This window comes from Sinocyclocheilus anshuiensis, unplaced genomic scaffold, assembly GCF_001515605.1.
Source record: "Sinocyclocheilus anshuiensis isolate Anshui unplaced genomic scaffold, SAMN03320099.WGS_v1.1 scaffold224, whole genome shotgun sequence".
NCBI classification, from domain to species: Eukaryota; Metazoa; Chordata; class Actinopteri; order Cypriniformes; family Cyprinidae; genus Sinocyclocheilus; species Sinocyclocheilus anshuiensis.
In genome coordinates this window covers 324,505-336,022 of record NW_015558577.1, presented here as the reverse complement: position 1 = coordinate 336,022, position 11,518 = coordinate 324,505, and the positions used below count along the sequence as shown (strand labels likewise).

General features: G+C 37.3%; 1 protein-coding gene and 1 pseudogene across 1 annotated transcript in view; both read right to left on the bottom strand.

Annotated features, from left to right (window-relative positions):
• The window catches only part of LOC107679727 (zinc finger protein 609-like), a 12,369-nt gene extending 5,058 nt beyond the window's left edge, over positions 1 to 7,311 (bottom strand). The window contains exon 1 of the mRNA XM_016475367.1: positions 6,952 to 7,311. The gene's annotated coding sequence lies outside the window, so the exon portion shown is untranslated. The remainder of the gene's footprint in view (positions 1 to 6,951) is intronic.
• A 3,826-nt stretch (positions 7,312 to 11,137) lies between these two features.
• The window catches only part of LOC107679701 (activating signal cointegrator 1-like), a 78,164-nt pseudogene continuing 77,783 nt past the window's right edge, over positions 11,138 to 11,518 (bottom strand).

Sequence of the window (11,518 nt, the reverse complement as noted above, 5' to 3'; positions counted from 1 at the left end):
TCGCAGAAACCATATGGCCCTAGAAATGTAACCACACTTCAGAACATTTCGGCTTGCCCTGTGTGTTGTTTGAACGAGCTGCAGGGGTGACATCATATCACAGGGTCTCTCTTTCTCTCTCTGTAGCATATGCGCCCAGATGCGTTCTCAGGTACCGAAATTTGGCACCGATTGATTTAACGTGAATCGGTACTCGGCAGTACCGACGCAATTCGGTCGGTAGCCTTAAAAGTACCGAGTTCGGTACCCAACCCTAACTGGTTCACAGCAGTTCTGATTTTTTTTTTCATATCGCAATATATATCGCAGAAAAAAAATATATCGCCATGTGAGTTTTTTCCAATATCGTGCAGCCCTAATGTACAGTAAAATAAATTGCACCCCACACTTCAACTTATGTAAATAACTTGTGCTGCTCTGGCATCTGGTGAAAAAACATTTGCAAAAGGGTTTCTAAACAACACTTGTGGTAGAAACAATACTCAAATATTTATGCTGGTTCATATTACTATTTATTCAGATTAGGGATGTCAATTTTCGATCATTTCCATGATCGATCGTCGTGATTATGATCATTTGATAAAATGAAGAGAGCTCGTTTGAGATCATTTTACTTTGTTGACCGTTTCCTATCCCGACACGGAGACCGCTGAACGCGCCTCTTTAAATGGTTTCGTGGTGCTCGTTGTTGTATTTTAAAACAATTGCAATGTTTTCAACTGACATAATGGCATTTAAAATAAAATTATCCCAAACGTAACTGTGGCGCGTGTGGCTGTGCTGTGCAGTCAGTGAACCGCTTCCATCTGCGCTACTTAATTTGATCCTGCTGGATCCTGTTCCAGAAAAAGTCAGATTTAAAATTTTTGCGTTCCGGTAGGCCTATTTGTTTTTAAAAATCCGGCATTTACAGTGCATTAGATCGTGACATTGAATGCGTGCCTGCATACGAGACGGAGCGAGCGCGGATTTGGCTAGATTTGGAGGTTATTGCAGACTGCGATGTAAGTTTGAATTGCTAGAATATGTGGGGTGTGCGCGCGGGAGGTGCCGGTGCGATCGAACAGCTAAAACATAAAAAAAAGCAAGATATAATCCGCATAAGTGTTTACTTTTATTTTTGCACACTCACAATAAAAACAAGATTTGTGCTTTTGCAAAATAAAGCAAAAAAACAGAATGCGCGTATCCTTTCCTTTCCGTGAACTTGTTTATGGAGCGCCGCGCCACACTTCTGTTTTAAATCTGTTAGCTTAATTATTTAAGTCAGATATATTTCGCATATTTTTTTTAATGAAAACAAATTGTTATTTTTATTTTAGGCCTATTACTTACATAGGTTATACATTTATCGATAGCTTTAATCGATTGCATCTCTTATCGACAATTAATCGATCATCGATTAATCGTTGACATCCCTAATTCAGATACAAATGTGCAGAGTCCTGTCAGTAAAAAGTACATAAAGTTGAAAATGCAAACTTCGCAAACATAAAAATAGATGATAATTTAACACACACACAAATGTATGTTAAACTACAACATTTTTCATTCATTAGTACACAGTGATAGCCTATATTGGGACTGGGATATTGGCCAGGGGTGCATTTCCAAAAAACAACGTTAGCGAACTATGGTTGTTAGTTACATTGAACTCTATTGGTAACGTCGGAACTTGCGACAAAAGTTGCATTTGGGAAACACAATTATATTAGTAATTATTCTTTACTTTGACATCTTAAGAATTGCAATTGGAATTTCCATCTTTTGCCATTTCCAAAATTATGCCAACAGATAATAAACATTGGTAATGGGTTTTAATTTTTTTTCCATTTCATAGGCACTGAATTGTATTGGCCAGTGGCAACCCTGCTCTCTAGATATCAGCATTGGCTATCGCAAACTCTATTACCACTTGACCACGACTTTAGTCGTTAACAAACGTCTATAATCTTGCAAACAAAAGCACAATGTTACACTCTGAACAGCGAGCAAGGTTTGGATAACAATGGTAACATTTTTTGCAAAGCCATTTGCTTCTAAACAGAACACTGATGTGTGTAATTGGAAGCATTTTGACCTATATTTTGTGCCAAAGTATTGGTTAAGAGCATGTGTCTGCTGACATTGGGCTTCATTCAAAGCCTGATGTCTGTAAACTAATTAAGGCAGCCATTCTTTTTCTCACACAAGTCAAAGGAGCATGCACTTTGACCTCTGACAGTGTAAATAATTAACACTCAAGTCTGCAGAATTTGTCCTGCAGTGCTAAGGGGCTCAGGGCTGCAAACAAGGGCTGGAAAGCAACGACCACAGTGTTCTAATAAAAATGAAACCGCAGCCTTACACTAAATCTGTAAGAATCTGATTAACTCATGTTAGTCTATCCATGTTTGAAATGCTTCACCAAGCTTCAGCGAGGAGAGGGCTTTGTTCAATAAGCTGGAGCTTGTATCAGCCTTTCATTTAGTTTCATATAGGTTTTCGCAAGTCTCTGATCACCACAAAAGCCACAGAGTGGAATTGAATGCGAGTAATATCGTTTAAGTTTAATTGATATTAAGAAAACCGTAGCTTCTATATCATACTAAATTTTTAAATCCTCTTGAATTTTGTGAATCTAGATTGACAGTCCTGATGGAGATGATTGTGTTGCCATTTAAATAAGGATTTGGTGCAACTGCAACAGAGTCATTGGATTCTCTGTAACTATGCCTTGTAAATGACAATATCCCACCAAGAACAAAACCTTGTATTGATTGTAGGCCCCTTCATTGATGAGCCATCATCTGACGACCATGCATGCTCTACATAATCCCAGATGGTCATTCTTTCACAGTGGGCAGATCTAAAGACTGCAGATGTTCTGCTGGAACAAACAGTCAAAGGGGTCAAAGTCAGTTTGCAACATCTGTAGCTAACCTGTGCACTGTGGTTTCAAGTGAAAAGCCTGTTTGATCCCTTTAAAAGTCCAGGAGATGTACAGCTTATTCAATACGCTTTTTAAACATGGCATCACAGAATGAATGTTTTGGGATCACAAATCTCAATAATTTTTTGCCTTTTGAAAATATGTGATATATTGTATATTGATAGGGCTGTGCAATTAATCGCATGCGATTGTCGTGCGCATCTCGTCAGTAAAGCCGGTTGCGTAAATGGTAGTAAATCTCCATCACCTGCTTTCAGATGGAGCGGCATTTAATGTAAACTTAATGCCAAATAAAAGTACATTAAAATCATCACACTTTTCACAGTGTTGGCTAATTTTATATGGCCGATAAAATATAAAATATAATTAGAATTGTCATCCCTATTGATGTCACACACAAAAAACAGACAGAGAATAACGTTCATCTGCATTAGAAAGATAACTTAAAGGCACAATCTAACAAAAGTGCATAACAGACCACTTGTTGTAACGGCAATAAAGATTGAATGCTGAACTGAATGATGTGCATAGCTTGAGTGGTGACAACAGTAAATTCATAATGAGTGTATGGATCTTTCCAAGCATTCACAAACATTACAGAGCTAGAGCAATATACAGTGGTGTGAAAAAGTGTTGGCCCCCTTCCTGATTTCTCAGGGCCATGTAGTTTTGGATTTTGTTTTCCCTTAATAATAAAAACCTTCATTTAAAAACTGCATGTTGTGTTTACTTGTGTTATCTTTGACTAATATTTAAATTTGTTTGATGATCTGAAACATTAAAGTGTGACAAACATGCAAAAAAATAAGAAATCAGGAAGGGGGCCAACACTTTTTCACACCACTGTATCTCTCTTCCAGCTGTACGCTCCCATCGGCTCAGACCTATTGATTTCTCTGGACTATCCTAACACAGGATCAGAGAACTTTCAATATCAAAGCTTGTTTGCGGTAGGAGCACTACGATATATATGGACTAAAAAAAACACAACAGTCAAGACCAAAGCTGAGCAAAAGCTTTTTAAGTGTAAAGTATAGACAGAAAACATCTAGCTCTGGTCTGCAGACAAATCTCAACTCTCCAGACACTAAACAGCAAAAAAAGAGAGAGAGAAAAAAAATAAAACTGTCTGAGACACAGGTAATAGATTCGCCCTCCGGCTGACTGCCAACTCATCTCCACACAAGTACTCTACAACATTATTACTGATAAAAGCAAATCATGAAAGTTCACATATTTGCCTGTGTTTGGTGTCAAGATACCCTTACAAAAATATTGCAATGTTTTTTGGACATGGTGTCATGGAATGAAGTTCCTTTGAGCACCATAGTTATACCATCTATAACACTTTTGTACAATAATATTAGAGTACTGCAACGTAAAGGCAGATGATGTGTGGCCAATATCATCAACCTATATCAATGTGCTACACTGTATAACATAATCTGTCACCAAAGGAGGAAACTGTAAACAAAATACTATATATGAAAGTCAAGTTCAGACTCATTAAATGATTTCTGAAACACCTTCAACATATGTCAGCATGTATCTGCACCAACGTTTCATTACATTTCATTACACTTCTTTCAAAGAACAAATGAACTCTGGGTTTTCTTTTCAAAGCTTTTCCATATGCTATATATGATGATTTTTCTGCTTTCTAAATTTGTCTTCACTTGATGCTATTTGATATCTGTGCTGATTCTTTAAATAGATACAATAGGGCAAATACATTTCATTTGCATTCACACACACTCAATAGTGCACAATAGTTGCACTAGGAACCATGGGACTGAATAAACCAAGATCTTATTAACATACCAATGTATTTACATGGCCAAGGTATGTCAAAGAATACAATAGTGGTAATATCAGGGTTTCATGAAGAGACTTACATTTAAAACCTTTTTTAAGACCAAGTAAAGAAAATTTAAGGAAATAAATTTGATGGAACACAGTAAGTCAATATGATCTCTAAACAAGTAAGTAAATGTCTTGTATTAGCAATGCTTCGAGGTTTGAAAATACAACATCCAGCAGATATCCATTATTTATTTTTAATCACACTGGAAAATAGTGATGTTCTTCTTCATAATTTTTTGTCTTGTTTTCATTTGCAAATGTCTAAAGATTTCGAAATGGACACATTTACTTGAAAAACAAAATGATATAAAATAAGAAGTCTTGTTTTATGAGAATTTGATCAAAAGTAAGTGAGTTTATGATTAAAACAAGAGAAAACATCTGCCAATGTCAACTTAATTCACACTAAATCTTGTTCAGTTTCTCAGAAAACGAGACCTTGCATGTTCAATTTGCATTTCAAGTAAATATATGTTGATTTAAAGGGGTCATATGATGCTGCTAAAAAGAACATTATTTTGTGTATTTGGGTCCTCTTTTGGAAGACCAAACAAAGTAGTTTCGCTTTCACAACGAAGCACACAGCGTCTTCAGGATATGGCGGCGGCAACAATACTACAGTGAGAATAAAAGTTACGCCTTCTTTCTTTGCGTGAACATTTGGGCGGCATTATGCAAATCTTCCCACATCGTGAGGTAGATATGTGGGGGCGTGTTAGAACGAGCCGTTTTAGGTAGGTGTGGCTGACTCTTAACTTTTATAAAGAATATCTCTTTGGATTTGAGACTTTAGTCTTTGCAACTTTACAGATCTTCTTTATGCACCAAGAGCTTGTAACACTCCAAAGAGAAAGGAAAAATTGAAATCGCATCATATCACCCCTTTAAGGACGTTTTGATATTTGTATTAGGAAAAAAATACTTACAATTTTTTTTGCAGTGCATCCAACATTTAAAGCCATTACTTTATGAATTTAAGGGTTTCTGCCCTGATTTAAGACCTTTTGACATCTTAATTTCTGGAAGGGCAAATTAAGACTTTTAATACCTTTTTAATTCCCGAAGAAACCCTGTAATATGGTACACCTAAAACCATCAATGCAAATGTTTCAAAATGTCCAATTCCCAACAATGTATGGTGACATTGAAATGTATTTCCCATTAGCCTGCAGCAACAAATCATTTTGAATTTACCTTAAAGATAACTAAAGTTAGGTTTTGAGATAGTATCCATTCACAAGTAGCTCACGCAAGCAGTTTAAAGGTTATTTAAATCAGGAAAACTACTGTTTCTGACAAGGATGAGTGTAAAGCAGTGAAGATTAGCCACAGAGTTTATAATCCCCATCATAAAGCAAACACATTTGGCCTCTACTCAATCAACACAGTGACAAAACTAGCAGAATTATTGCTTGATACAATTATTCTGAACCAGTGGGAAAATCAAGCAAGCAGATAAGATAAGTTATAAAGATGGTATCAAATGTTAATACTTTGACATACATTATTTACATTTCAAGTACTCTAAGGTACTTCAAAGAATACTATAATACTTGTTCAAAAACATGGTATTCTCCACGTCCAAAATCCACGACATAATTATGGTACCATGTCTAAAAAGCCATGGTAATACCATGGTACCTTTTGTTAGTGTACGGGGGCTGCTGAAGGCTGTATTATATGGAGTCCTAGAGTGAGTTATGTGTTTGAAAGCAGTGATTCACTATGAATCTGCTGATACTCACACATATAACAGACTCGAGCTCTTCCACAGAGAACTGCAACTCCAGCATAAACAAACCAGTGCTGTTTTAAACACAGTCGGAGTGTTTATTGACTCCATAAACCGTGTATTTCCTTACTCCGTGAGGGAAAACAATTAATATTACTGGTGTAATCGAGTAAACTGGGACTCGTTGTTCGGTTCGCCGCACCTAACGCGCGGTTCAAACGCATTGGTCCGCGTTGCTCTTAAGGAAATGACTCGCTAAGATGGTCAAAGCATGTGTGAGCCATGACAACCGAGCTAAGCTAACGGGCGAAAGCACCTCCAGTCTCCATCTGCACCAATAAAACACCACCCCCTACCTACCCACACACACACACACACACACACACACACACAAAAGAAATGCATTAATCCCATCGCCACTTACCCAACACGCGAACCCCTATCCAGAGAATACTTATGTACATTCCATAGAGAAAGGTGGAAATGCCTCTGGATTTGCGTACGGAATTCCAAAAACGCTCCCAAAGCAGTGCACTTTCCAACACATCCAGCAACTAGAGATAGGGAAGGCCAGCAGCCATCACACTCCTAAAGATCCCGTTCAGAAATGGAAACACTGCCTTGAAACTGGCATCGCAGGATCTAAATCTCAAAGCGTTCTTCAAATACGTCTTTCTTAAACTCCAGGACGATAAATCCAACATCTCGGCACGTCCATTTTCACGTATTCATTCATTTTTTTTCTCTCTTGAGTTGAGTCCTAGAACCCTAGCTCCTTTCAGTAAGGGAGATACAATGTAACTAAAGGGCAGGAGGAGGAGGAGGAAGCGCCATGAAATCCAGGAGAATGATCCGCATGGATTGAACCCTAGGCGCGCAGTGCGTGATAAAACGCGGAGACTGGATCGTCGTTCCATTCCACCGCTGCCAGGCATTCTTTCTGAAACTTCCCACGTGTTTGAATGTGTTGTGAGTCCAAAGCGTTTAAAATGCATTCAGAAACGTGGTGTCCTTTCTGCCTTAACTTATTTTCCTCTAATCTCCAGATCCTGTTTTTAACATGGTAACTCTTTATATGTCTTTAATAGGAAATGGTAAACTGTTTGTACAATTTCTGACAATTTCAATTAGAAGCAAATGTATAAAAACAGTTTGTGAAATATTTTCAAGTAGTTTAATTTTGGTTTCATTTATGTTTTTGCAATTCATTTACAATTAATTAGTCTTACAGTGATTGAATTATCACCAGTGCGTTAGTAGCACTTGTGTATATTATCTTGTAATGAATGACATAAACATACTTCAGAGTTGTAATCATGTAACTCTTCATCATATTCCATAAATAAATTATGAGCAGTCTAGGTCTGTTTATCTGAGTTGAAACAGTCTACTGAATAAAAATAGATAATAGCAGTTGTCATCAACTATTCTAAGATTACATTTTAATAACTGTAAAACAGTGTCTTTTCGGGTCACTTTAAGAAATGAATTAGTCTGCTTAATTATGGGTGATACAAATAAGTTTGATCAGACAGTGCTTTTTTACCATCATAATAAATGATCAAATCAGTGTTATTTTAGTATTGAGATACTATTGCATATTTTTATTTTAATCTTTTTTAATGTCTATAGTCGATAATCATTTTTTAAAATAAGAAATTTTAAGAAATTTTTCCTTTGCAACTTAATGAAAAAATAAGTGCATTAAATATTTTTATTTACTTATTTATTTGGTTTCCGTTTTTGTGCACAATCTAGTTATTCTGGCTGACTTTTGAACATAAAAACCTGAAAACATTTACGTAAACTCTATTGCCAAACTCTTGTTTCCAGAGATTCACTGAAAATCTTCCCCTCTATTGTAGCTCTAAAACCTAATTTGCATGTGGAATTACATCTCTATCTCACAACCAATTCATAGGTATTCTACGAGGTGGCGAATTCATATGAATTCGCATGACCTCACTCGTTCGATTTTGTACGATTTGTCTAGACCCCAGTGACGGGTAGGTTTAGGGGCGGGGTTAGGGGTAGGTCATTCGTACAAATTCAAACGAATTGGGGAACTCGTAAAATACATACGATTTAGCAAAAAACGTACGAATTCATATGAGTGACGTTGTACGAATTCATACGAATTAGCCACTTTGTAAAATATGGATGAATTGCCGTGGGATCGGGTTGCCAATTATGTATATGTTTCATAGGAAATGAGCAGCATGAACATTCTGCTACATATCCTTTTTCAGAGAGGGAAAGAAATCGTACAAATTTGAACTGATTTGAGGGTGAAATAGTTATGCCCGAATTTACATTTTGGATGAACAGTCCCTTTAAAAGAGGAGGAGTTAAATTATCAAACACATTTGGTAGTACAGTAACATTGCTGGTGAGTGATTTATCTGTAATGTTTTTGCTTTTCGGTTGATGACTGACAGCATTGCTTTTGACATGATTGAGAGGAATGATCATTTCTAAAGACACAAAGGGCATACATCTAGCACTTAACTCATTTTGCTACTGTGCAGTAGACTGACAAAAACCCATGCATATCAGTTTACGTGTTAAATATAGCAAATAAACACCTACATTCCATGCATCTTTAACACTCAAAGATTTCTTAATAATGTAAAAATGCTATTTGTTGATGTGCAGGTAGGCTATTACTCGCTCACTATTTCCACAGCTGGAAAGCTCCTCTAAACAATGCTAGTTTCCAAATGGCTGATAACAGACCAGCAGCTCCAGGTTTCATCATAAACTCAGCCATGGGGAGAAATTTTTCACTCTATTTTTCTGGGTGCCTGGGTGGCAGCGTCGTGTCTGTAGCCACAGGTATGCTCATTTGCACTTTCTTTTATTCGGGGTTAACAGAGTGAGGCCTGTCAAACAGTGGAAAGAGAAGGAAATGCCTGCAAGGAAAGTGCTGACTGGGAACAGGAAGACCTGCTGCTGACATTCCTTCTACAACCTAAGCCTCTTTTAAAATGCCCCCTCATTCAAATGCAAAAACATAAGCTTTTCATAAGATAATTAGCTCCTTCACACTTGAATCATGCTTTTAATAGCTCATACTGTTTGTTTAAACAAATGCAGGGAATTTGTTTCAATACTTCATAATACTGTTGTTTTATTGGTATAGATTTTTCATTTATAAATCCCACGCATTGGCCATGCATCGAAGCCCACCCAAGATCACGCCGCCGACAACGGCTCTGTGAAACTGAATTTTGGAAGCTCTTCAGCACTCCTCAGAAAACGTCTTTTGTACTTTGGCACAAAGGAGTGCCCAGTACCCCATAGCTGGTTAAGATGACCGAGTTTGATTAGCTGCTCTCTGGCTTTAGGCAAGGGAGGGTTTTCAAAAGGTTTAATCTTAAACTCAAACAGTATTTGTATTTTTGAAAATTAATTGCACATTACAATATGATGGAAAAAAAAAGAAGCAAAGTGACAGACGTTGTAAAAGGGTGGCTCTTATGAAAACCTTCAAGTAAGGTCACATTTCAGTTCAAAAATAACATGAAATATATTCTGCATTAGTAAAAATTATGCCTATTTGTACACTGTGACAGTATTTTCTTGACAATCAAGTACATTTCCTCTCTCAATCGTTAGTAGACTACCGCGAAATATAAAATATAATAAATAAATCTGCATTTCAATCTATCATAGTAATACCATTGTGTTTTTTGATACCTTGGAGAACCATGCAAAAACACCAGTATGTTTCTTAATATCATCTTAAAGGGGTGCATGTACAAGAACAACAACAAAGGGCCTAATACAGAACTTTTTGGCACTCCATACTTTACTTACATGATTTTCTGTGGAAGATAGATGGATAGATATATAGACGGATGGATAGATTTTTCATTATTATATTACATTAATGATAATGATCATTTTTTTCACATGGCAGGAATGGGAATTTGGTGGGAATTGACTTATTTTAATTAATATTTGTGAGATTTACCAAGAAAGATTCACACATAACAAATGAACCAAAATAAAAACAACGCAATCCAGAAAAGTCTATATATTCAACAGACTGCAGATGCTAGCTGATCATTTATCATGCTGATGTATTTGAAATACGTAGAAAGACCGATGCCCCGTTTTGCACAAGAAGAGGAAAATGCATGCTCAATACACGGCAGGCTACTTTAATGCAGTTCCCATCGTGCAATCTACCGTTAATGGAGCCAGTCATTTGCTCTTTCTGGTGCAGAGATGCTTGTGTCACAAAGAGGCCACTCAATCACTTTGAGAGCAGCAGGCCCAAAACCTGAGAGGCTCTGGCTTTGACAGCCATTGTGGCCCAAATAACAAGAGCAGCTCCAATATGAGCTCTCCAGCACAACTGCCTCTTTATAGTAAGCAGAAAATTCCATGCTCAGCCAACCGGTTCAGGTTCAGACTGTCTGCTTTATGAGCTGGAAATCCAATTGAGATTAAAAGGGAGCTGGTTAATTATACAGCAGTATTATACGCAAAATAACCCAAAAGACTAAATTATAACAAATAAATTATATTTTAAAATGCTTTCCAACTGAAATGTACTAAAGAACCAATACACAAGTAGTCTTCAGCCTTTTAATCAGGGAATGATTGTGCATTTGCCGTGCTACTGATGTCACCATTAGTCCCACACGTCCCATATGTGACACGGTGATTCCCACTGTAGCATGACATGGCCAACGTGAGGCTTCCACAGGGACTCTCTGTTCCTCGTCTCTTGGCCGCCGTGGCTTTGTTCAGGTCACGCTGGCTGCATTAAACACTTCTTGGCACTTTGGTGGCTCTGGCTCTCCAGTTTCCCTGTGTGAGAGAATGGGGAGGGGTGAGGTTAATGGTGATTCAAGTCCCAGTGACCTTTTCAAAGCTCCCTGTCAAACAACGAAAAGCTGCCCTGCAGGAAGAGAGAATTTATGAATCGGTTTACACACACATTCACACTTCCAACACCTTTTTCACACTTTCTCATCATA